This window comes from Symphalangus syndactylus, chromosome 1 (assembly GCF_028878055.3).
Source record: "Symphalangus syndactylus isolate Jambi chromosome 1, NHGRI_mSymSyn1-v2.1_pri, whole genome shotgun sequence".
NCBI lineage: Eukaryota > Metazoa > Chordata > Mammalia > Primates > Hylobatidae > Symphalangus > Symphalangus syndactylus.
The window spans coordinates 76,335,080-76,360,508 of NC_072423.2; the positions used below are offsets into that span (position 1 = coordinate 76,335,080).

Below are 25,429 nucleotides of genomic sequence, written 5' to 3' on the forward strand. Positions count from 1 at the left end.
TATAAAATATTAGTGGTGAAAAACCCTTAGTTTTAGCATGGTGTCTCTTAGCACAAATTCAGTTACAAACAGTTAAAATTTCTAAATTCTCTGCTGTAGACTTTCACATATTGGATTGTCATAATAAGCTTCAAAAAGAGAAGAAAATAAACACTTTTATGTATAGTTATATATATATATAAAACAATTTCAAAAATAGAAGAAAGTGAAAACATTTTATTTCATCAGCAAAATAAAAGTAAATACACATTTGTAATGTATATTTAAAGGCACAAAAATATTTAATAGTGAACATCGTTAGGAGAATGTAATAAATGATAAATGTCCATTCTTTCTCATACATTTTTCTAGCTAAGTATGTGACTATAGCATGTACTGCCTAGTTAGGTAACAATGAATTTCTTGGATTTGACTTTCAAGAAAAACTGCATTACTGTAATTAAATTAATTAACTGTAATACTACCTCTAGCGATAATTCTTAAATTATTTTTCTTCAATGCTTTTCCAATTATTGTTTTATGATCTGTGAATTGATTCATAATTTTCATATTTTCAAATCAGAGCCCTTAAGACACAGTAATTTAAAAATTACTTTGAAGCATTCAGAAAAATATTTGTGCTACTTTTTTGTGTGTGTGTGTGATGGAGTCTCGCTGTGTTGCCCAGGCTGGAGTGCAATGGCGTGATCTCAGCTCACTGCAAACCTCCACCTCCCAGGTTCAAGCAATCCTTCCACCTCAGCCTTCTGAATAGCTGGGACTACAGGCATGCACCACCACACCTGACTAATTTTTGTATTTTTAGTAGAGACAGGGTTTCACTATATTGTCTAGGCTGGTCTTGAACTCCTGACCTCAAGTGATTCACCCGCTTCGGCCTCCCAGAGTGCTGGGATTACAGGCATAGAAAAAGTAGTTTTATTGAAGTGCAGTGATATCGGCAATTTGAAAAATCAAAGAGACGTCTCATAGTGAACCTTTTTTTGTGCATTTCAAAACATTTTAACTTTCTTAAATGTGTGAGTTTAACTCCAAAATTGAAGACAAGTCATCATTCCTTGAAGATTCAGCTTAAGTAAAAGACACATCTATGTGAGTTTTGCAATTCATTCTTCCAAGAATATTTAGCCAAATGTTAAAGAATTGTCCATTTAAGACCATAAACTAATAATCTTTTGAAAAATCTTCTTTCCAAGTAAACAAACTTTATTCAACATTAAGTAATAAATGCATTCTTATTCTCTTTTTAAAGAGAAGTGTTACATTTTTATGTCATGTATTGCCCTTAATAAAATATACACTTGTACAGATTGTACAATAACTTTAGTTAAGCGTGAAAGCATTTGTGAGGGATGGATGCTGCACAGTGTTGGCAATGACCAAACTAATGTGTGCATGTCAATCTGGCCTTGCCAATTTGTTTAATTTTATTTCTTATACTAGATCATCTGCCAATTATATTCACCAGCCCACCCAGAAACAGTTCAATACATTTTCTATACAGATATTTTGATAATAAATGTATGTAATTATAGATTAAATATGTGAAACTAGGTATCTGAGAAGTGATTGAATAGCCTCATATTAATTCTACTTTCATATTATAATCAACAAACCAACAACAGAATGTAAGGGCTATGCTTAAGATACCAATTAGCTTATCATCTACCAGACTAATCATTTTTATATTTTAGAATGTTTAGTGTTTTTGAATCAATATGGAATAGCGTGAATAGTGGTGGTTTTCATTCTTTTTTTTTTTGAGATGGAGTTTTGTTCTTGTTGCTCAGGCTGGAGTGCAATGGCACGATCTCGCTCTCTGCAACCTCTGCCTGCCACCACACCTGGGTACTTTTTCTGTATTTTTAGTAGAGACGGGGTTTCACCATGTTGGCCAGGCTGGTCTCAAACTCAGGTGTTCTGCCCGCCTTGGCCTCTCAAAGTGCTGGGATTACAGGCGTGAGCCACCGCGCCGAACCGAGTTGTGATGAGTTCTGATAAACCTCCTTCTCCTAATATGAGAAGTGAGTGTGTAATAGCACCTACTTCATGAAGATGGTGAGAGGATTAAATGAAATATGTGTACAGTCTTATCCTAGTCAGCATGCAATCAACGATAGCTGTTTTCAGTTTATAGTTGTTTTGGTTTCCTAGGGCTGCCATAACAACGTGCTGCACACCAGGTGCTTAAACAACAGATTTTTGTTTTCCTACCATTCTGGAAGCCAGAAGTTCAAGATCAAGGTTCCAGCAGAGTTGGTTTCTTCTGAGGCCTCTTTCCTTGGCTTTAGATAGCTGTCTTCTTGCTTACCCTCATGTGGTCTTTCTTTTTTGCATTTTCTGATACTTAATCCCTCCCCTTATAAGGACACCAGTGATATCAATTATGATCCACTCTAATGACCTCATTTTAACATAATTACCTCTTTCATTCTGAGCTACTGACTCAGAATGAAATGTATGAATTTTGAGGGGAGGGGAACCCATTTCAACCCATAACAATGGTCAACAATAAAGTTTTTTAGAATGGCAAAACATGGCTATGGAAAACTACTCATCTCTTCAGCACTCATTTTACAAAAGATCAAGCTGATACCCAAGAGGTAAAGTGTTTAGCCCAACTACACAGATTAATTTGTTCTGAACAAAGAATTTAGGCCATAAAAGCCTGATCTCTTTTCAGAAAAATTTAAAGCATCAAATACTTAATAGTTACTTAAATCAACATTTTTAGCTTATATTTTTCTGAAAATCTATTGAGAATATTTATTTCTTCTCAACCTTAAAAGTCCTTTAATTTTTGATTAAAAGTTAATTTGATGAAAATTTCTGCTTACCTTGATTTTACCTAATTTTTATGTCCTAATGACCCATTATCTTCTAGGCCATTTGGCCCTGATGATTTTTGCAAGTTCTCTGGTACAAAAAGTCACGCAATATAGCTAAAATAGTATTGACCCAACACTTGTTAGCTCTTCTGCAAATAAGCTGTGTTATTTAGGCAAGTATGTTCACCTTTGTTGGCCTCAGTCTGTTTATCTGTAAAATGAGAGAATAAAGTTCTGTGATTTTGTGAAAAACTGTTGAATTCGAATGATCGTGTGAATCAAGCTATGTTTTCCATAAGGACCACAACACCATCCAATTCCAACATGCATTTGTCATCTGCATTTCTATACAGTGGATCAGAGCTGGAAATACTACTTACATTGCCCTTAGATGAAAATCAAGGCTGGATTCAGACTGTTAAAATGCATTTTACCATGACCACAGAAAATGCTGGAATTCTTATTTTCTGGATTTAATCAGTATTAGCTTCATTCACTCTGGTTTAAATTATTCTCTATTTTTCCTCCAAGAATTTTTGGTGTGTCTTAAGAGTTGGGAATATTGATTATTTTCACCTTAAAAACTCCTGTCTTTTAGCTGGAAGCAAGGTTTGTGAGCCACGTTCACAATCTTCCTAGAAATAAACTCTCATGGAAACCATATCATCTTAAGGAGACTCTCAAAAATATTTTAACATTTTGTCGAGAAAAAAGGAGCAAGTAAACCCACAATAGATGCCTAAGGGGCAAGCCAGTGGGGCCAGAAATAAAGAACAGAATGCAGAATTAAAACCCCAAATCAGTTCTAAAGATTGTGACTTTCACAGCAGAAGATTCACTGAGGACATTTGAGAGTCTAGTCATCTGTGTTGACTGTTCTTTTGATCATTCTGTGTTTAAGCATGTATCTCATTTACTCTCCCAACTGCCTAACAAATTACTTATAAAATTTTACAAAGAAAAGCAAACCCCTAATAGCACTGGAATCTAGGCTATTCATTAGCATGTGAAGATGTCACCTGTCCCATCTGTGAGCGTCTGGATAGATCTTGCCTCAATCAAGACGGGAAAAAATCAAAGCCAATCGAACACTTCTAGCCACAGAAAAAGAAAAGTCCTATTCAGAAGAACCATCAGCTGGGTGCGGTGGCTTACACCTGTAATCCCAGCACTTCGAGAGGCCGAGGTGAGAGGATAGCTTGAGTCCAGGAGTTCGAGACCAGCCTGGTTAACATGGCAAGACCCTGACTCAAAATAAATAAATAAATAAATAAATAAATAAATAAATAAATAAATAAAAATAAAAGAAGCACCTTACCACAAGAAATACAAGAAAGTTTTCAAAAACATTAGATTATGTTCTCAATAAATCTCAGTGAAACATGAACTTCATGAAGACAGTGATAAAGGCTGAAATATAAGATGAGATGGAGCAGGCTGCAGTGGCTCATGTCTGTAATCCCAGCACTTTGGGAAGCCAAGGCGGGCAGATCACCTGAGGTCAGGAGTTCGAGACTAGCCTGGCCAACATGGTGAAATCCCATCTCTATTAAAAATACAAAAAATTAGCTGGGCATGGTGGCAGGCACCTATAATCCCAGCTACTTGGGATGCTGAGGTAGGAGAATTACTTGAACCTGGGGGGCGGAGGTTGCAGTGAGCCAAGATTGCGCCATTGCACTCAAGCCTGGGAGACAGTGCGAGACACTCTGTCTCAAAAAAAAAAAAAAAAGAGATGTGATGGAAGGAAGCAGTGGCAATTCCATGGCGATAGGTGAGGTTTATAAGGGCAGAATAAATCCATAGCAAAAAAGCATAATGAGTGAGTATGGTACTACTGGTAGAATTTTTGAGAGGCAGTTTCAAGACAGAAGTTGAACTGATGGAGAAACCAGACTCTGCAGAGGCCTCCACCCTCCAGCTCAGGGGAAAGAGGGACCAGCAAGAGAACTGCCGATGTTTCCAATGGACAGCAGAGTTGGTAAAAGTAATTTAAACTGACATTGCTCATTTTCAACCACTGAGATGTACTCTCCCCACCCCCCGACCCCATCCCATAAGCCTCCAGTTCATCTGGCCCCAGGGGTCTTCAGAGACCAAACCTCAAGTTCAGGAGAGAGAAGACTGTTCATCTTATGATACTGAGGGCTGAGTCTGAAGCTGGGGTAAGTCATCCATCCAGGGAGTACTCTTGGAAGGCCATACTAATAAGGCTTTGGCTATTTTAGGATTAGTTTGTGGGGATTAGTAGGGCCTGTCACAGATATCCAGTGGGGCTTCGGTGAGCAGGCTATGGATAATACAGTCCATTATGTGTATACAATTTTTGCTACTATGTAAACATCAGAAGGGCATGTGTGGAGACAACTAACACAAATAGGCAAAAATAAAAATATTGGTATTTGAGGTGCAGAGACAACGAGTGAGTGCCTTGCTTCCCGCCCTGGCCTTGGTGGCACTGTCATAATTGTTGGGCCGCCCTCATTGTGCTCAAGCAATTACCCTGTAGCAGGCTGCCTGGGCTCTGCAGCCAGACCCATCCCCCAGATAATGAGAGGAACATCTTCGTAGAGTTGTTGTGAGGGTTAAATTAACTCGTACACAGCACATTAAAAAGCCTAAGTTGTGGCCGGGAGTGGTGGCTCACGCCTGTAATCCAGCACTTTGGGAGGCAGAGGCGGGCGGATCACAAGGTCAAGAGATAGAGACCATTCTGGCCAATATGGTGAAACCCCGTCTCTACTAAAAGTACAAAAATTAGCCGGGCATGGTGGCGCTTGCCTGTAGTCCCAGCTACTCGGGAGGCTGAGGCAGGAGAATTGCTTGAACCCCGGAGGCGGAGGTTGCAGTGAGCTGAGATCACACCAATGCACTCCAGCCTGGCGACAGAGACTCTGTCTCAAAAAAAAAAAAAAAAAGAAGTCTAAGTTGTTAGCTCTATTTCTTGTCTGTCTTCCCACTGAATTATGCACCTCTGCATATGGAGGCCATGTCTGTTTGATTCTCCAAAGCATGCCTAGTATCTAGTAGAGCACTACAGCAGAAAGTGTAGGATAAATGCTTCCTAAAAACCTGGATTTTAGTTTAAAAAATAACATTTTTAAACTAAATGGTTTTCAGCAAAAAGTGAAACCTATCATTTCTGCGTTTCCTCATTGGGACGCCTCTGGTTTTGCTCTTGTCGCCCCGTGTAGCAGTTTAGATTTGTCATCAATTACAAAAGACACAGAGTAGGCCGGGCGAGGTGGCTCACGCTCCTAATCCCAGCACTTTGGGAGGCTGAGGCGGGCGGATCACGAGGTGAGGAGATCGAGACCACGGTGAAACCCCGTCTCTACTAGAAACACAAAAAAAATTAGCCGGGCGTGGTGGCGGGCGCCTGTAGTCCCAGCTACTCGGAGAGGCTGAGGCAGGAGAATGGGGTGAACCCAAGAGGCGGAGCTTGCAGTGAGCCGAGATCGTGCCACTGCACTCCAGCCTGGGCGACAGAGCGAGACTCCGCCTCAAAAAAACAAAAAAAAACAAAAGACACAGAGTAACCTGGCCTCTGTACTGTTCACCCATCTGTTGCTCTTTCACTAGGCAAACTCCTCACAGGCGATAAACAAACTTAACCCTAAAAGAAAATGAAGTCACTTGCATCTGAATGTAGTTCTGCAAGGCTGAGTCTGTGTTTCTGGCCCTGCCTGTGCCGCTGACGGGCCTGCCAGGATCGTCTTCACTTGTTTTCTGTCCTTCAGTTCAGTTTCCTTATCTGTGAACTCAGCTTTAGGCTTTGTTCCTGACAATGGGAGAGTTGGGAAAGGTGAGGGGCTGGGAGAAAGAAGGGAGGGTGAACAGGTAGAGTCTACACTCACCTTCCCCTGCCCCTAGCAAAGCTGCCCCTGCCCCTAGCAAAGCTGCCCCTGCCCCTGCCAAAGGCCTTGAACTTCCACTTCCAAAAAGAAGTTGCTTCTGCCACATGCTTTGAAAATGGCTTCACTCAATAATTGCCAAAGTTTCTTTCAGCTTGGACAGAATTTGACCCAGTCCACTCCTGCTTTCGAAGTGTATATATATCTTTTATAACTTCAAAACTCTGACCAGAGGGAAATGAGTTCAATATATGGCTAAATAAGAGTAATGAAGTAGTGAAATGTAGGGTCTTTGTTAACTTTGATATTTGTTAACAGCAACACGTACATGTACAAATTCTCTCCCACCTGCCCCACCTGCCACTCATTCTAAACCCTTTCTTCATCCTGCGTTGAGTTCTAGTTTCAGTTAAACTTGTCATCTCCATCAAATCACCCAGGTAGGGCAGGAGGTCATTTTCTTTATCTATCGATCACTCTATCTATCTATCATCTCTCACCATAGCAGTTCACTCTGGAATGAAAGATTCAACTTTGTGGTTTCCTGAACATGTCAAATTCCTATCTGCCTTCATAGCTCTCTATATGCATATTCCCTCTTGCTGAGGAAGTTACTTCTTCACCGTTTACCCATTGAACATTCAGATATCCCATACTGTGATCTCCGGAGCCTACCTCTTTATAATTTATATCACATGTAATTACGGTTATTTAAGTATGTATTTCCTCTCCTAAACTCTGAGTTCCTCCAGGGCTGGGACCACATCGGAATCACCTATTCCTTGCACTGAGCAGACACTAGATATTTATCAAGTGCTCAGGAATGTCTGATCAATACTGAATGCAGAGATGTGGAAATGTGCATTCATTATAGCTCTCACAGTAGGTTTCTAGTGTCAGCTTTTGTAGTCTCATACTAAGGGAAGGAGACTTTGATGACTGTAGATAGATTGGGTGTTTATCAAACATGGTAATGCAGGGGTCATAAGACACCTGCTTAGGACGAGAAACCTCACAAGTGATTCCAGGCACGGACAGCCACGCCGAAGGAGGCGGAAAACTACATGCGCCCTCCTTTTAGTGTCCCAGAAAGGAAATGAGACATCAGATCGTGGGAATTACTGGGGACAGTGAGAAGCTCAACCAGGGAAAGGGAATATTTAAGGACATCATACCAGCTATTTTCAGATTTTCCAATAGCAATCATGTCAGTGAGAGACTAGATTTGCCCAAAGCTTTTGCATGTTGCAGAGTAAGGACCAGTGTGATGGAGATTTCGGTATAATTTCAGGAGGAAGTGCTGAAACTTTCCTCTGTCTTACAGTGGAGTAGCTTGCCTCTGGAGCACACTGTCCTGCCCCTGACCATGAGGGTCCTGGCCCATGTTGGAGAACCTTGGCAAGGGTACCCACTTCACAGGGCCCGTTAGACCACATGTGCTCTAACAGCCCTTCTTCAAGCCTTGGGGTTTCTGGTTCCACAGTTTGGGAGAAGAGAAATACTGAGCAAAGATAACCAATACGGAAGGATAGCTTTGTGATTTTTGCTACCCAAGAATGATACTAAATTATTAAATTCCCCCACCCCACACAATGATAAACTTCGATTTGTTGCTCAAGATAAAAACAATCTGTGAATAAGACTTTGTCATAAAATGAGCTGTCTACTTCCTAAGCTTATTTGAGCCCTGACCCCCAACCTGTGAGGTGGCTTGTCATTGTATCTCTTCTTATTGCTTGGTGGAGGAGTCAGAATTAATAGTGGGGAATATCCCTTTCTGGCCTGTTTTCAATTATCAGAAGATTTAGCTGGCTCGGAGGTGGGGGACTCTGCCGTCTCTGCTGCCCTGCGACCTCCTTAGTTCCTTTTATCTCTTTCTGGATGCCCCCAGTCCCAGCATGCCATGCTGCACTGGCTAAATAAACCTGTAAATCTAGCTTTTGTGCCCTGCTAATCCTTTTATTTCCTAAATCTTGTTTAATCCGAAAGGCTTCCTTTCATCTCTTGAACTGTCTGCTGGGTCACTCACCCGTCCTATCAGCAGTCCTTGCAAACCCTGGACAGAGCCAAAAAGCTTCCCATAGTCTCCAGATTCTTATTAGGTGCTGGTGGACTAGGGGACACCTGCCAAGTGGCACTCTGGAGAAAGGCCCCACCTGCAGGGGTCTGCTGCACTCAGGGAAAGGCGAGACCTGTGCATTGCTCACCTGGACACTGCCCCGCCCACCAGCAAAACCAGCCCCTCTCCTCTGCGATGCTCTGGGATGATGAAAGCAGAAAGGTTGCCTCTCTGGCCTCCAGGACTTTGGACCACAGGCCAATGACAAAATTAATCTGGGCACAAAGAAACACAGAAGGGCCATTTCCTGCTAAGTACAATTTGGTTTTTGTCTAACTTAAGTAAAGATAAGCTCTGGGTTTGGGGAAAAAGAGTAGTAATTAAGACAATTTCACTGTCTAACGTCAGGAAACAGGCAAATTCATACAACATCCAAAATGACCATTTGCATCTCAACTCCTCCTAGATGCTTATTTGGAAAAAGGATGTAATAGGAAATTAAAATCTCAGACATCACGTTTGTAACTTTTTTATCATCAGCATTTGTCTGCTGACTTTGAGAGTTTGACTCCCCTGCCTTCCCTGTCCCAAGCGCTCCTGCTCCTTCCTGTAAAGACCCACACTTTTTGGCCTGTTCCTCTATTGTCTTATGATTTTTCCTGTATTGTTACTTATTAGATCTGTTTTCATGAGAGTAGTTGAAAAATCCCTGGACTTAGAGTCGAGGGCATTCCATCCATCTTTAACGTAGGCTTTTTACCACCTGTCTGATGTTAGTGAAGACATGGCAAGCCCCACTGCTTCCATTTTCCCAAATGTAAACTAGGAAAGTGATATTGGCCTGGCAGCATCGGAGAAGGGTTAAATGAGATGAGAAATGTAAAGCAACTGAGAGAGCAATACATAGCAGGACAAAAAAAAAAAAAAAGAAAAAAAAAACACCTTCATTGTCTACAAAGTTTTTGTGAGGATTCATGAGCTAATGTGTGTGCAAGTGATTTTTACTCTCGAGAGGACAATATGAGTATAAATGATGCTTGCATACGCCTTGTTTCCCCAGTGAGGTTGTAGAAGTATATGAATTATAAGAATGTTAGTGAGGGTTGGGCGCAGTGGCTCACGCCTGTAATCCCAACACTTTGGGAGGCCGAGGCGGGTGGATCACCTGAGGTGAGGAGTTCGAGACCACCCTGGCCAACATGGTGAAACCCTGTCTCTACTAAAAATACAAAAAAATTAGCTGGATGTGGTGGTGGGCACCTGTAATCCCAGCTACTCGAGAAGCTGAGGCAGGAGAATTGCTTGAACCCGGGAGACGAAGTTTGCCATGAGCTGAGATCGCACCACTGCACTCCAGCCTGGGCAACAAGAGCGAAACTCCATCTCAAAAAAAAAAATGATAACAATGATAAGGATGTTAGTAGATCTCCGACACGCCCCCTTCCCCCTACTGCTGCCTTGCCAGGAACTGGAAAATAATCATATCAATAATAAATGAAGGAAATGAATATCTCCAAGGCCAATGTGATTAGCAACTGGTTCTAGTTTAATTAACCAATGTATGGACCAAGCTAAAGAAAAACTCTCTTATTAGACAAGCCAATGGGATGGAGAAAATAGGAAAGATGGAGAGGACCAGCTCTCCAGGAAGGGAGATGCAGTACTGGAGGACAGGAGCTCTCTGACCAGCAGTTACCTGGCTGCAAGATATTCAAAGCAACCTACTTCTCCTTCCTTTAAACCCACTGTTTCTAAGCAACCTTCTGACCACAGCTTCTCTCTCCCAGTCCCTTCCTACTTGGCAGGTTCACCTTGGATGGCAGTCCAATCCATAGAAAGAGTCTTCTTCATAGTAACTTAATGCTTTGCTAGTTTGGGCTGCAGAGCAGTCTCTCTTGAGGTGGGATAGTGTGAGTCCAGTGTCAGGGGTCTGACCTTTGCTGAGGGTGCTGCTAACTGCTAGCTTCTGGGCCCTCCATGCTGAGGACCAGAGTCTAGATGATTTGAGTTGCCTGCGGTCCTGCCATAAGGAGAGTCTTTTGAGTAATACCATCCCCTGTCTGGAAGTACTCTTTAGATTTAGTCAAAGACACTGGGAATCCAAGCCTTACTATCGGTTTCTTTGGATTTCTCGTGAAGTATTCAGCATAGTGCTTTACTTAAACAGGTGCTGAAATCATTCACTGTATAGAAATGTGGAATATTTGCTTTTTAATACTTTAAGATGATCATCTGGATGGTCTGCCATCCTGGTGTGGACCTCAGCCAGACACATTCCTGAGTGATAACCTTCCCCAGGCATTTCTGTGCCCACCTGTGCTCTGAATGGAGCTGCAGTGTCACATATGAGACCCTTACAGGTCACCTGAGGCCTCTTTCCTTCTTTTCCATGTTCCTAAAACATCTTTGTGATTTTCGCTACCCAAGAACGATATGAAATTCCCCCTTCTCACACAATGATAAACTTTGGTTTGTTGCTCAAGATAAAAATGATCTGTGAATAAGACTTTTTCATAAAATGAGCTGTCTACTTCCTAAGCTTATTTGAGCCCTGACCCCCAACCTGCAAGGTGGCTTGTCATTGTAACTCTTCTTGTAATGTGACTTGCTTTGTAGAACTTATTTCATTCTTTATTGCTCTGTAAATTGTTTTTTATATTCTTCTAGCTCCCCTAAATTATCAGCATCTAGAAAAGGTCCCTGTTATATTTCATCTTAGAAATGCCCTGTACAAAAATGATCCAGTAAAGAGCTCAGTCCCTATTTTTTTTAAAAGAATTATGCCGCTTCCTGGATATGGCTCCCTTGAACTTCTCAAGCCTTGCTCTTACCTTATCACACCTTATAGCTGGTTCTAATCTGTTTAGTGTGATGTCAACCCGGGAGAACTTAAATTTTTGTAAAAAGCCACATTTTTAACCTATAGGATTCCACGAGAAATAATTGATATTTCTAAGGTGAAAAATGTCACTGAAGGAAGGAAGGGCTATGCTGTGTGCCTTTCCACTGAAGAACTGAAAGAAGCTGTGGTGCTGGATGGCTAGGGGTTGGGTGAGAATGGTGGTGATGGCCAACCCAGGGGCGTTTTCCCCACCCACAGGCCAGGAAGTCCAAAAAGTAGGTGGGTTACTCCAAGTATGTAATTGTTATAGAAACAGACCCGCCCTCTCCCTTGAACCATTTGTTTGAATGTTCGAGTTTGTTAATTCTAGGGAGTTTTTGAATGTCCAAATTTTAAATGCTTTGAAGGTTATAATGATAGTTTTCCCTTAAGAAATAGGTTGTTTAATAGTGTGTTAAGATGTCGCTTAACTCTTATAGTATGCAGTTTTCTAAAGATAGAAAATGTGGGGCCGGGCACCGTGGCTCATCCTGTAATTCCAATACTGAGAGGCTGAGGTGAGAGGATCACTTGAGCCCAGGAGTTTAAGACCAGTCTGGGTAAAATGACAAAACCCTGTCTCTACAAAAAAAAAAGAAAAAACAAAATCCAAAAAAAAAAAAAAGTCTGATATGGTGGCACCTGCTTGTACCTGTAGTCCCAGCTACTCAGGAGACTGAGGTGGGAGAATCACCTGAGCCCAGGAAGTCAAGGCTGCAGTGAGCCATGATCATGCCACTGCACTCCGGCCTGGGCAACACAGCAAGACCCTGTCTCAAAAAAAAAAAAAAAAAGAAAGAAAAGAAAAAGAAGGAAACTGATCTTTAAGGGATTTATGGCCTTAAAAAGAGAGAGAAAGGTCAACACAAAGTGTGTAAAGACACAATGGCAGCAACCTGTAAACATAGACATCGATGGAACAGCTGGGCAGAGAGGGACACACAGGCGATAAGGGGTTTTCACAAGAAATTTGAACAATTAGAAACATTTTCCAAAGCCCAGAACACATAAATCTGAGCAAAACAACCCTTCCAGGCTGGCAAGAGGAGAAGCAGATGTGATGTGGGAACCACTTAGAGAGGGGACTGTTTGTCCTTAGTGTCCCCTCCTGTGACCTAACAAAAGGTCCCCATGGGGTGCGCCCCTCCCGTCATTCCCTTGTGCTGGGTTTTGTGCTCCATGGCCAAGGTCTCCACCCGGGGTCCCTTGCTAGGCACGCCACACAAAACACGCAGTGCACGTGTGCACACTCCATGTCCCTGGAGGGCAGGAATGTGGGTGTGGAGCAAGAGGCCGGAGGCTTCGGAGGCTCCCCACCCCAAATCCTAAGAGCATAGTCATTAAGTGTCCTCAAAATACTTCACGAAAATAGCCTGAGACATTAAGAGCAAGGCATTTCCATTACTAGCACTACCCAGCTTGCTAATGCTTGCTAGCACTGTGCTTCTCAAATGTGAAAGATGTAGAACTCCCTCAGAAGGGAAACATATTCTGTCGCATCCCTAGAGTTAACCTAAACCTATTTTTGTTACAGTATTTGCATACATAAACACTACATTAATATAAATAAACACTACATTATGTCTAGAGTCCTTATATTCTTAATCAACTCTAAAACCTGGAATTGACTGAATTACATTTTCCAGTATTAGGCAGAATGGGGACTCAAGATAAAAGTTCAGCTCAATTAGACAGATAGAAGGTTGCGTTTTTGTACCCAAGATGATGTGATTCTGAAAAATAGACCTGCTATAATATGTTCAAATATATACACAACCTTTAAAATCATTTCATATACCTGCATAATGATATGAGTATCACTTTTTAAGAAATGCTGCTGTGATGGAAATTAAAGCCTATTAGTCCACAAAGTTAAAAAGAAAAACATCCCTGGTGGGATGAATGCATTTACCTAAATTCCCTGGGTTTAACCTGTAGAGTTCCATGAAAAACTCTTGATGTTTCCAAGTTGAAAAAGGTCACAGAAGGATCCAGTACGGAGAGCTATGCTCTTTTCACTAAAGAGCAGATTCAAGCCCTTGGTGCAAGGCTAGTGGGATGATAGGAGAATGGTGGAAGTGGCAGAATATGTCTGTCCGGTGAGAATGTCTTTAAGTCGATTTTTTTGGGGGCGTTAATCTTTAAAACATACTTGTATTAGATACTTTTTCTCCAGATCACAGACGAGGGACAGAGTCTGCCAGGTGAGTGGAATAGCAGGAGCTGCCCCATCTCCCCTGACCCAACTCAGTGAACCTGGGTTTGAAGAAGATGGAAAGAGGAGAGAACATCTTGTGCATCTTCTGCAAAATATGTTCTCCCGTCTCCAGTCTCCACACTTGTAAAGTAGAGCTGAGAGGACTTAGCTCGTGAGGCATGCCAGTGTGTGCCCTGGCAGGCAATAGGCACTTGATAAACACCATTTTCTACTCCCAGGATTAATTTTTTTCTTCTTAATGATTAAAAGCGGGTAGGCCATTAAAAGGATGTTCAGAAAGCACTCCCATTGCACACAGTATCTTCTTGTCCACTGGGGTGGGCAACAGCAGGGTCCCTTCTCATGTGCCCAGATGAAGTAGGGAAAGTGTTGACAGGGACAGGAGCCAGACCCCCTGATTAGTGAACCCTGAAATAGATGGACACGGCAGAGCAGGGCCTACAAGGAGACGCCTGGGGGTGAGAAGCGGCCACGAGGGAAGGTGGGCAAAGAGTAAGAACAGCCAGGATGCCTGTACAAAGGGCTTGTTAGGCTGGATGTCTGTCATCTCATTTTTTTCCTTTGTTTTATTCTTTTTAAACGTGGATTTTTTTTTTTTTTAATAGAGTCTCACGTTGTCACCTAGGCTGGAGTGCAGTGGCGTGATCTTGGCTCACTGCAGCCTCAATCTCTTAGGCTCAAGCGATCCTCCCACCTCAATCCTTACAAGTAGCTGGGACTACAGGCACATGCCACCTGACTAATTTTTTTGTATTTTTTTATAGAGGCAGGATTTCACCATGTTGCCCAGGCTGGTCTTGAACTCCTGAGTTCAAGTGATCCACCCGCCTCAGCCTCCCAAAGTGCTAGGTTGACAGGTGTGAGCCACGCACCCAGCCTGTCATCCCATTTAAGTGCTCTCATACTCACATTTCACGGTGTGTGTCTGTATTCCAAAGGTGATGATGGATGTCCACGAAAGTAAACTGGATCGGACACATATGAAGGGCCAAGCACGTTGCAGACATCATCATTGCTGCTCTCACAATGCCCTGAAAGATTTTCCCAGATGTAGATACTTGGTAATTCACTAAGGTAATGGTTTGTACTTGTGATTTTCATTCTTCTCCAAATGTTTTTAAACAAATAGTTATTTAGACTGATGGATTCTAACAAATGAAGGAAGATTCATGGAATAGGCTTAGGACAAGGTGGCTTTATATGTACAACTGAACTGGTTGTTTAACTTCAGATTTTTAGCTTCCACATTTATTGAATGAGAAAAAATAAGATCTAACTTTTGAGGTTAAATTTATTTTTAAAAGGACACACATTTATTGAAAAACACCAAAAATCAAAGTCCCAATTCCAAGAACTCCCTCAGTCATGGGCAAACTAGACTTTTCCTAGTCACTGTCTGGGAAGTTGGGCTGTGAAAACTGGAAAGTTTCATAAATAGAGTTGAAGCTGCCACTGTCCTGAGTGTCATCATTGGGACCTTTGGCTGGTGATGGCTCTAGCTTTGTGGTCTTGTCACAGAGGTTCTGCCTGGATACGTGCAAACCCGGGCTGAAATCCCAGCTGTGCCTATGAGAAGTCTACCTCAAATTTAAAAACAACAACCAAAAAGAGTTAAGTCACACAGCCTGGGAATCGCAGATGGGGAATTTGTAACAGGGTTGTGGAGCCCAGAGCTGCTGCTCACACCAGTATGGTATCACCGTGTCTCTTGGCACTAGAGATGGTCTCATTCTTCTTCCTTATTTTAAAAGCATGTTGTTCTTCACTGAATTTATTTTTGCCTCCCCTTGTCTGGTGCCTCCTCAAGAAGCTCTTGAGAAAACAGGTAAGTGATAAAATAAGCAGCTGGAGAGGCGGCTGCCAAGTGAGCTATGTAGGAAGGACCCGCACCCCTGGGGTACATCCCAGAGGAACCTTACTCCCAGCAACATCCTGTTGACATCTCAGGACCCTGTTGGGGAGCAGAGCCAGCCAGCCTGCTGCTGGAGAAGCCTCTAGAAATGTCCTCGCCTCTAGAAGTCCCCTTCGTTTCGTGGATAACTGAACTGTGATGTGAGGCAGTCTGGGCCTGTCTGGAAAAGGTTTTCTTTCAGCCAGTATGCTGGGAAGTAGGCAGCTTGTTCACTGACCAGGAGTGAACCCTCTCCCCCTTCCCTTGCTCAGGTGCTGGAGGAGGCAGCGGCTTTCAGGTAACCTGACATCCCAGGAGGTGATCCAGCCCACTCTCACAAGGAAGCTGTTCCCAGCCTTCCATGGGAACCAGATGAAGAAATAATAAAGAAAATGCCAAGAAAATTAGCCCCGCAAGCCAGGAAGCCCGGGGCCTTTGCTCAGCCCACAGGCCACAAGAGACAGTGCCAGGTATTCAGAAAACCCCATCCATGGGTCAGGCATGGCTCCCGGAACCTCCTAGGGATGCAGCTGTGGGGTCGTTGAGAAGCTCGGCTTCTTCAAGTCATTTGGAATGACATGGGATTTTTCAGTGTCACCTTCCTCTGCATCATGGCTGGGCTGAGTGACCCTCACTGTGGACAAGAACCATGCTGTATACTCTGGGGGCTGCCAACCCCCCCAGGGCCCTACCCTGCTGAAGGGTAAGCTCATGTGATCAAGGAGCTCTGATGCCTCTGCACATGTGGTGAGGGCCAGGAGGCATCTGACAGCAATCCCGGAGCAGCCCAACCCATGAAATGGAGAAGAGTTACCCCAACCAGAGGGGTCTGGGACAGGGCCTGCAGAGGAGACCTGAGTGACAGGGTTGTGGCCAAAAGAAAAGGTGCCTGGGCATCCACATACTCTTGTCCATTCTGTCATTCCTAAATCTCTATTCTCTGCATTTCCAGTGGCTGCCTGGCCTGCATCCTCATCCACAGCTCAGGTCCCTCCCAGTTCCCTTTATTGTCAGCCCCACTCTTGCTCTGCGCAGGCTGTGCTCCTCCCCTGCAGCCATGCCACCTCCCACTTACCCTCTGACCTCAGGGTGTCTGCAGAGCCCACTGCAGCTCCCTTGAACTGAGACCAAGGAGGCACCGCTCATGACCTTTGCTTTGGAAACTTCCACTGTTTCTTTCCTCTCCTACCCTCTAACTATGAATCTGATAAATGATCCATGGTCCTTTGATAACAGGTGTTGGTGGTTAACATCTGACTCTACAGTCAGCCATCTGCATTTTAACAGAGGCACTTATGAGAATACCCTGACAAGTCTCGTCTCACCAGCATTTTGCAGGCAGCAGGGCCCACCTTGCAGGGTGGGCTGGGGGATGTTATTAGGCAGACAGAGCATTTTTGTCTCTATAATCAAAGCACTGAATAACATGTTTATTCCACTTCTCCTAAAACTTGTCGAGGCCCAGCTGGCACCCACCCACCATGATATAGTTTGTCTCTGTGTCCCCACCCAAATCTTATCTTGAATTTTACTCCCATAATTCCCACATGTTGTGGGAGGGACCCAGTGAGAGATAATTGAATCATGGAGACAGTTTCTCCCATAGTGTTCTCATGGTAGTGAATACACCTCACAAGATCTGATGGTTTTATCAGGGGTTTCCACATTTATGTCTTCCTCACTCTCTCTTTGCCTGCTGCCATCCATGTAAGATGTGACTTGCTCCTCTTTGCCTTCCACCATGATTGTGAGGCTTCCCCAGCCACTGGACCTGTAAGTCCAATTAAACCTCTTTCTTTTGTAAATTGCCCAGTCTCAGGTATGTCTTTAACAGCAGCGTGAAAACAAGCTAATACACAACCCACCAGACCACCCCTCCAGTATGCTCACACGCCCCCTTGCAAGGGACTGCAAACTGGCCAGAGGGCAAGGGTGTCCCTTTTCTAAGAGTTATGGCTCATACCAGACAGAAATTCTCCCTACTCTAGTATTTATAGAGTGAGATCACTACATTGAGTGATACAGTAAATACAATGTGTATGTAAATATCACATAAAATTCAACCAAAAATTTTCTGCAAATATGACATGCTTCCCTTTGCTTTTTCACATACATGTCATGTCCTGCCATGGGACTTTAGTGTCATAGGAAGAACAAGAGTTTGGTGTTGGACAGTTATGTGTTCAGATCCTGGTGTCAGGCTACTGCCAGGGAAGATGAACCCATCCTCAAACCCGCAACACCCTTCTGGAAGGGACCTCCTCTCATAGGTCCTCAGACCTCTTTATCATAATGAGAGGAAGCAAGCACCTGCCTGGGATGGCCCACCATGTCTCTGCAGACGGTGGGCTCACAGCTTGCAGGCCCCACAGCCCAGGGGGCTGAGAGGAAACTGCACAGCTGAGAGGAAACTCCCGTCTCAGGACTTCCAGCCGGGAAGAAGTTCCAGTCCATGCCCACATATGACCAGCACTGTGTACACAAGCGGTATCTGCTTATAACCTGTAAATACTGATTTCACTCAGAATTCTGTCTTTGCCCTTCTCACCACTTGACATGCTCTTTTGAAGGGATGTCAGCTGCTACTCATAAGTCCAAAGTCCTAACCTCATGACTCCAGCTGAAACCCTTTTCTTGAGGTAGCTCTCTATTTCCCAAGGCCTGCTGCACGTCTCCATTTAGGGACTCACAGGCATCACAAATTCAGCATGTCCATGCCTGAATGATCATCTTTGCTCCCAAACCTGCCTCTTCTCCTGTATCTTCTGACTCAAACACTGTCACACACTCAGTCGTCCCAACTAGCGTCTGTGGAGTCGTCGTTTCTGGTGTCTTTCCTTCCCGGCCTCCCTTCCCTCACATCTGAGAAGTGCAAAAATCCCATGGGTGTCACTCCCTCTGTGCCTCTGCAGCTGGCCCCCTCTCTAGCCCCTCCCACTCTCCTCACCTTCTCTGGCCTGGACAATCTCAGCTGCATCCTTAATAGGACCTATGCCACAGGCTCTGTAGGAATGGCCTTCCTGCTCTCCTCTGAGCATGCACGCATTTTCCTGCACCTTCACGTTTGCTGCGGGAGGCCTTCACGTTTGATGCTTCACGTTTGATGCAAAGCCATCTCTAAACCCTGTACTGGCCTCGCATGCCCCCTTCTGGGTTGGACCCTGAAAACCTGGGGCTGTAGTGATCTGATCTTCAGAGCTGGGTCTGTGTCCTGCAGAGCAGATAAGTGGCATGTCCAGTGTGTTCCATAAATGTTGTTGATGTTAAGAGTGGACGAATGGGCCAGGCATGGTGGCTCATGCCTGTAATCCCAGAACTTTGGGAGGCCGAGGCAGTTAGATTGTTTGAGGTCAGGAGTTCAAGACCATACTGGGCAACATGTCAAAACCCCATCTCTACTAAAAATACAAAAATTAGCCGGGCAGTGGTGGCGCATGCCTGTAATCCCAGCTACTTTGTAGGCTGAAGCGGGAGAATCGCTTGAGCCTGGGAGGCAGTGGTTGCGGTGAGCTGAGATTGCACCACTGCACTCCAGGGTGGGTGGCAGAGCAAGACCCCGTCTCAAAAAAAAAAAAAAAAAAAAAAGTAGATGAATGGGTGAACCTGGTAACCTTTGAAGAAATAAGCACAGGATATTAAAATGAACATTAGCACTAACACACTGCTATAGACTGAATGTTTGTGTCCACCCTGTGCGGAGAAGAGGGATTTGAGGTGCTGCCTGGGGAGGCAGGAATGGGGTGGCCTGGAAGGTGACTTCTGAGTGAAGACTGGGGGAAAGGAGACTCCTCGAGGGACTGTCCAGGTAGAGAAACAGCACACACAAGGACCAAGGAGTGGCGGGGGCGTTCCTGGAGCTGCAAGTTACAGAAAAGGGGCCACTTGGCATCAAAGCTGTGCAGTGCATCAGAGAAAACATCAATGGAAAAATGAACCCATTCAACCTGGCTCCCAGAAAAATAAAATGTTGTGGACGGGGGTGGGAAGAGTGAGGAACAAGGAAGGAGACAGCAACTGTGGGTGCCCTGGCAGGAGCGGCGACACCCCTGCCCTGACCTCATTCCTGGCTGGACCTCGGAGTTTCCAGCTTCCTCCTGGGCACTCGGTGGCAGGCCTGTGGGGGTGACTACATCACTAGGGGTTTCACCACAGCCTGGCCTCCACTGCCAGAGGGGCCGGCAGGCTGCAGGTTCCCTGGGAGCACTGGCTGGGGCCCAGCGGACGGGCCAGCCACTCAATCGGGCACTGTCCACATGCCCCTGTGGCCCACTCTCTGCAGGAACTGCGCGAACCTCGGACAAGGGGCCTCAGAGAAGAAGTTGGCCACCAGCCCTGCTGTGGCAAAGCAAATTTGAAGGGGGGGGATTATTTCCAGTAACAGAAAGAAGTGGCTCAAATGGTGAGTTCACAGAGGGAGACTGTGGTGCTTTGGAGGTGTCTGCAGCAGCGAGGAGAACCGCCCTGAACCTGCGCAGGCTCAGCTTCTGCCCCTTGCAAGCAGGGCGCGTGCCTTAGTGGTGATAACCGTGTGTTTGCCCGTCGCACATAGTCCCTGACTGGTGCTCAGCCTTGCCCTGTGTGAGGCCGGGGAAGGAGGTGCATGTTCAAAGACAGCATGGCCGAGTCCACGGATGACAGGGACCCAGCCATCAAGCGCCTGCCCCTGTGATCAGCCCCAGGGGCCCTGCACTGTCCCATCTACAGCAAGCGCACCCTTTCCCTCTGCTGTCCCTCGTTCCTCACAGCTCCCCCACTACTCTGTTAGCGCCACGCGGACAACTGCAAAGCGCTGAGCATTAAACTCCTGAGGCCCTCCTGTCCCCCAGAATTAGTGTGAATTCACTTAATCAGATTCTTTTTCGAAACTTGCCTGACTGAGACAGTGGGAATGTTAAAGTCTTGAGGAGGAGGAAAGGGCAGTTTTCAAGCTGGGGAGCTGGGGCCCTGGGCCATAGCAGAATGCCTGGGAGGTGGGGTGGGGTCTTTCCAGATGTACTCGAGGCTGTGCTAGGCACCCAGAGCCATGGGCCTGGTGCCCGTGGTCCACAGACCAGACTTGGAACGGCAGCAGCGTGGGCTCCAGCATGGGACTGCCGGGTCTGCCTCTGCTCCATCACTCAGGGAAGGATGCAAACAGGAGGCCATCGAGCTCCCGCAGCCTCCGTGTTCTGATCTGCAAAGGCAAGTACCAAGAGTGCCCTCTCAAGGGGTCACTTTGAGGAGCAAATGAGACGAATTCTGCAAAATGCTGAGCATAGCACCTGGCATCAAGGATTCCCTTTTGTTGGGTTGGGCATCATAGTAACAGGTAAAGGCTGCAAGACGGGGGGCTGGATTCCAGCACTCAGGGTGGAACAGGAGGCTGCAGGCTCCATCCCTGCCCTCCCCAAATCTGAGAATACGGACGGATGAATGGGGCGGCTGACGGCACCCCTCCTGTGGCCCTGCAGTGGGTGTGCTTGCCTGTTGTCCTGCCTGCCCTCTGCTTAATCACAAGGCCTCCCCACCAGTGACAGAGACATTTCCTATGGGAAGGGTGGAAGCCTGCTTCAAAGAACATATCTGTAATCCTGAGACACTGAGCTTTAAATAAATTAGTGGGGCACTGTGTTATCAAAGCTAAGATGCTATCTATTGGAAGACACATCATTAATTTATGTTTTCAAGAGAATAAAAATATATTATCAGTTAAACTGATTGATTGGAAGTTACATCCTGAATTCAGAGATGTTAAGACACCGGGAGGGAGGGTGTATTTGAGAATTGAAAAAATATGCTGTATCATTTTGGCTTAGATACTGTCTTATGTTACATGTGGTTATAGATGCAGTCATAACACATTTGAAAATATCTACAACACCTAATTTCAGAACATTTTCTCTAGTAACTTCTGTGAATTTGACAGCTTCTCCCTCTATTAAGTTTTATCAGCCATGGTAGGGGCACCACGATGGTGTGGGGTGTGCAGAACTTCTCCTGCGTGTCCAGGGCGTGAATGTCCTGGGCTCCTGGAATCTGTGTGATCTAGCCTGGGCCTGGGGCCTGATGGGCAGTGATGTGAAGGTGAACCCGTGTTGACCACTCCTCCTTGACCATCAGAGAGGAGGCAGGACTGGGATCCTGGGCCACAGGGTTCTGGCAACCAGGTGTGATTAGCGCCGGCAGTGGTGAGCTGGAGATGGGAGCCCAAATCCAGGTTCTGGGGACATGACTGGACCTAGGTCTGATTCCGGCAATTTGAGCCAGCAATCAGCGGGTGAAAGGCCTCAGAACCCATTGTATTTTCTAGATATTATTAACTTCAGGATTATTTTCTAGACATTATTAACTTTAGTATACATACAGGTGCACGCACTTGTATATATACATCCATACTCACACATATATTGACACACACTCTTCACTCTTCCACACACAGCTTATACACAAGCATACACAACTCACACACACTCAAGCGCTTGGACCACCAGAACAAAACATCCTGTTTGAAGAGGAAAAAGACCTCTCAGATGTCTGAAGATGGAAGGATATCAGCATAAGAAAAGAATCACCCCAGAGCCCTTTCTTCTCCAGAACTCAAAAAGAGCAAATTTTATCTGCTTTGAAGTAAATCCATTTTCTAGGACAAAAGAAGGAAAACTCCTTGATAGCCTAAGAAACTTGCTGGTGTGTTGTGGAAAATCTTGGAGCTAGGAAGAGCCTTGGGAATCATACACCTAACACGCAAAATGAACTTGCGCGCACACACACAAACTCACAGAGGCACACACACACACACATCCCACAACTCACTCACAAACTTGCAATCCAGTCCAAGACAGCCTGCAGATTTCTTTCTCTTGATAAAGAAACAATGCACTTTTTTTCTTCATGTACAAACCTAAAAGCACGGTGGTAATTACAAAATTATCAATCCCAGTTCAAGATATTTTTCTTGTTAACCATAATATGACAAGGACACTTACATGGAAACAGAAATAGATTTTTAAGGAAAGCCTTGCTTGCATTTTTTGCTTTGGCAAACGACTTGTGTTTACTTGTTTTCTGCATACATGCCTGAGAATAAAATGTTTCTCTCAAAGGCCAAGCCAGAGACAAGTTCAGCCCTTGATGCTGTGCCCCTGGTGAGACCTCGGCCGTGTGCAGAAAGGCCCACGACTGACCGCTGGGAGGCCCAGGCTGTGGCAGGGGAAGGCCATCCTGGAGGAGTCAACCCCGGTGAGAGGGCGAGCCTCCACGTGGCTGTGCCTAGGAAAAATGCCAGGAAGCAGGCATGCAGCCCTGTGACGGAGCCACTAGTTTTTCACCCACCAACACTGATTATCCATGTTGCTGATGAAATCCAACCCTGGGCCCGCAGAAATCCTTGAGAGTTTGGGGTGGTGGGGGTGGGGTGGGGAGGAGGGCAGGATTCGGGTGTGGGGTTCCGGCTGAGGGACAAGGTGAGCCTTCTGGACGCTCATGATTGCCGGACACAGTCACCTGGTTCACTTACACATCCCCAGACAGGAGGGGCCCACAGGGGCTGTGGGCCAGAGCCTGTATTTGCCTTTATCCTTGGGTTCCTGAACTTCCCTGAACTCTGGAAGCACCTGGTGTGTAAATAGAAAATCCTGGACAATGCCTCCAGAGCTTTTGATTCAGCAAGTCTCACATTTTTAATAAACACAGTACATGATACATGATTCTGGTGTAGTTGGTCTAGTTTTCAAATTTGAGATATTTCCTTACCTAGAAGGAATTCCTCAAGGAAACAAGAAAAGAAAGTAGGTAGAATCTAAATTGTTCAACTTTTCTCCTTGTTACAAATCTGAAAAGGCAAGTGATGTATTTAGCTCTACGTTGGTTTCAATTCCTGATGATTTTCCTCTCCCATTCATCTCTGGCTAATACGTCTGTACTAAATTGATCAATATCGTCCTTTATTTGCCTATGTGTTTCTATTGAGCCTCATTCCAGAAAGAATTTAAAAGCCTTTTATAAACCATATTGTATATGAGCTGAAATAAAGTTTACAAAAGGGATTGGGAAAATATGTACTCTAAGGTAAAGCTGCTCAGCTTCAGTAAAGCTGTTCATCATAAAGTAGAAACATTTGTCACATAACTCTAATACTTCACTACTTCATAAAATGGGGACCCTAAGTATCCTTTGTAATCATTTCATAGCATCAATGTTACCTAAATGTTCTAAAAACTTTCAAAATTCAAAAAAATAACTTTTGATAGAGAACTAATATTATCAGTGAAAAACGCTGGAAAAAATAAAGATAAGTATAAATGATTGAAGACATGAACTGTAATATTTATGTGTGCTTCCTTCAATATAGATGTATATAGTCATCCCTTTGTATCCGTGGGTGATTGGTTGCTGGAGCCACCTTGGGTACCAAAATCTGTGGATGTTCAAATCCCTAATATAAAATGTATTTGTATATAACCTGCAAATCTTCTTCCATATACTTTAAATCATCTCTAGATTACTTATAATGTCTAATGCAATGCCTACACATCGCTTGACTCTCATGGATTTAACGTGGTACTCGGCACATGGTAAGTTGAAGTTTTGCTTTTTGGAACTTTGAGGAATATTTTTCTTCCAAAAACTTTTGATTCATGTTTGGTCGAATCCATGAATGTGGAGCTCATGAATGCAGAGGGCCAACTGAACATGGATACGCATATCTGTATCCATAAAGACTGGATGGATGGACCACAGTGGGAATTATGCTGAAATAAGGTCCTTTGTTTTCAGTTCTGCTTTATATGCAGTGTCCAGAATAGGCAAATTTACAGAGAAAGTAGATTAATGTTTGCCTGGGGGTGAGGAGTGGGGTGGGGAGGGGAGAGGGGTTGAGGAGTGACTGCCAAGGGGCAAGAAGTTTCCTTTATTTATTTATTTGTTTTTAATTTTATCATTATTAGACTTTAAGTTTTAGGGTACATGTTGGTGTGCTGCACCCAAAATGTTTAGGATAAATTGTTCTAAAACTAGATTATTGGGATGATTGAGCAACTCTGTGAATTTACTAAAAACCATTAAATTATACACTTTAAATGGGTGAACTATATGGTGTGTGAATTACATATCAATTCTGCTAAAGCTGTTAAACATATTTTAGCCAGCTACATGCCAAGATGTCATAAAATAAATTCCATATTTTCTTAGCAATTTTCTTCCATTACTTTGAAACATAAAATAAAAATCAATTTATGTTCTTTCATTATATAAATTGTGAACTTGTAAGGGTGATCACTTTGCTCCACCTGGAAACCTTGCAAAGTATTTAAACACAATGATGTATATCCTTGGGGGCTGGGGGGAGACTTTTCCTAGATTTTAACCCACGTAGTAACAACAGATATGGACAGGTTCATTCATTCATTCATTCATTCATTCAGGATTGAATGCCTTCCGTTTGCCAAGCCCTGTCTAGATGCTGATGGAAGTGCTGCCTTCACTGAGATTATGGGGGTCACAGTCACGGCCCTGGTGGGACACACGCCTGTCTCTTCAGCTTTTCTTCTTCTACTTACCAGTAAAATAATTTGTTAAATAAAATATGAAAGGCCTGTTTGAAAGAAAATAAATTAGGCAGGCATAGATTCCTAGAGTTTCACACTTTTTAAGGTCCATAGCAGTTTTTAAAAACTCAACCATTTTACAAACAAAGGAATTAAACCATGGGAGTTCAGTGA

The 25,429-nt window shown here is 44.2% G+C and overlaps 1 long non-coding RNA gene across 2 annotated transcripts in view; it reads left to right on the top strand.

Moving 5' to 3' along the window:
* Positions 1-16,916, top strand: part of LOC129460535 (uncharacterized) — a 45,967-nt gene extending 29,051 nt beyond the window's left edge. For both annotated transcript variants that reach the window (XR_008650251.2, XR_010121316.1), the window contains 2 exons: positions 14,779-14,914; positions 16,004-16,916. This is a non-coding gene — a long non-coding RNA (uncharacterized lncRNA). The remainder of the gene's footprint in view (positions 1-14,778; positions 14,915-16,003) is intronic.
* The last annotated feature ends 8,513 nt before the right edge of the window (positions 16,917-25,429 follow it).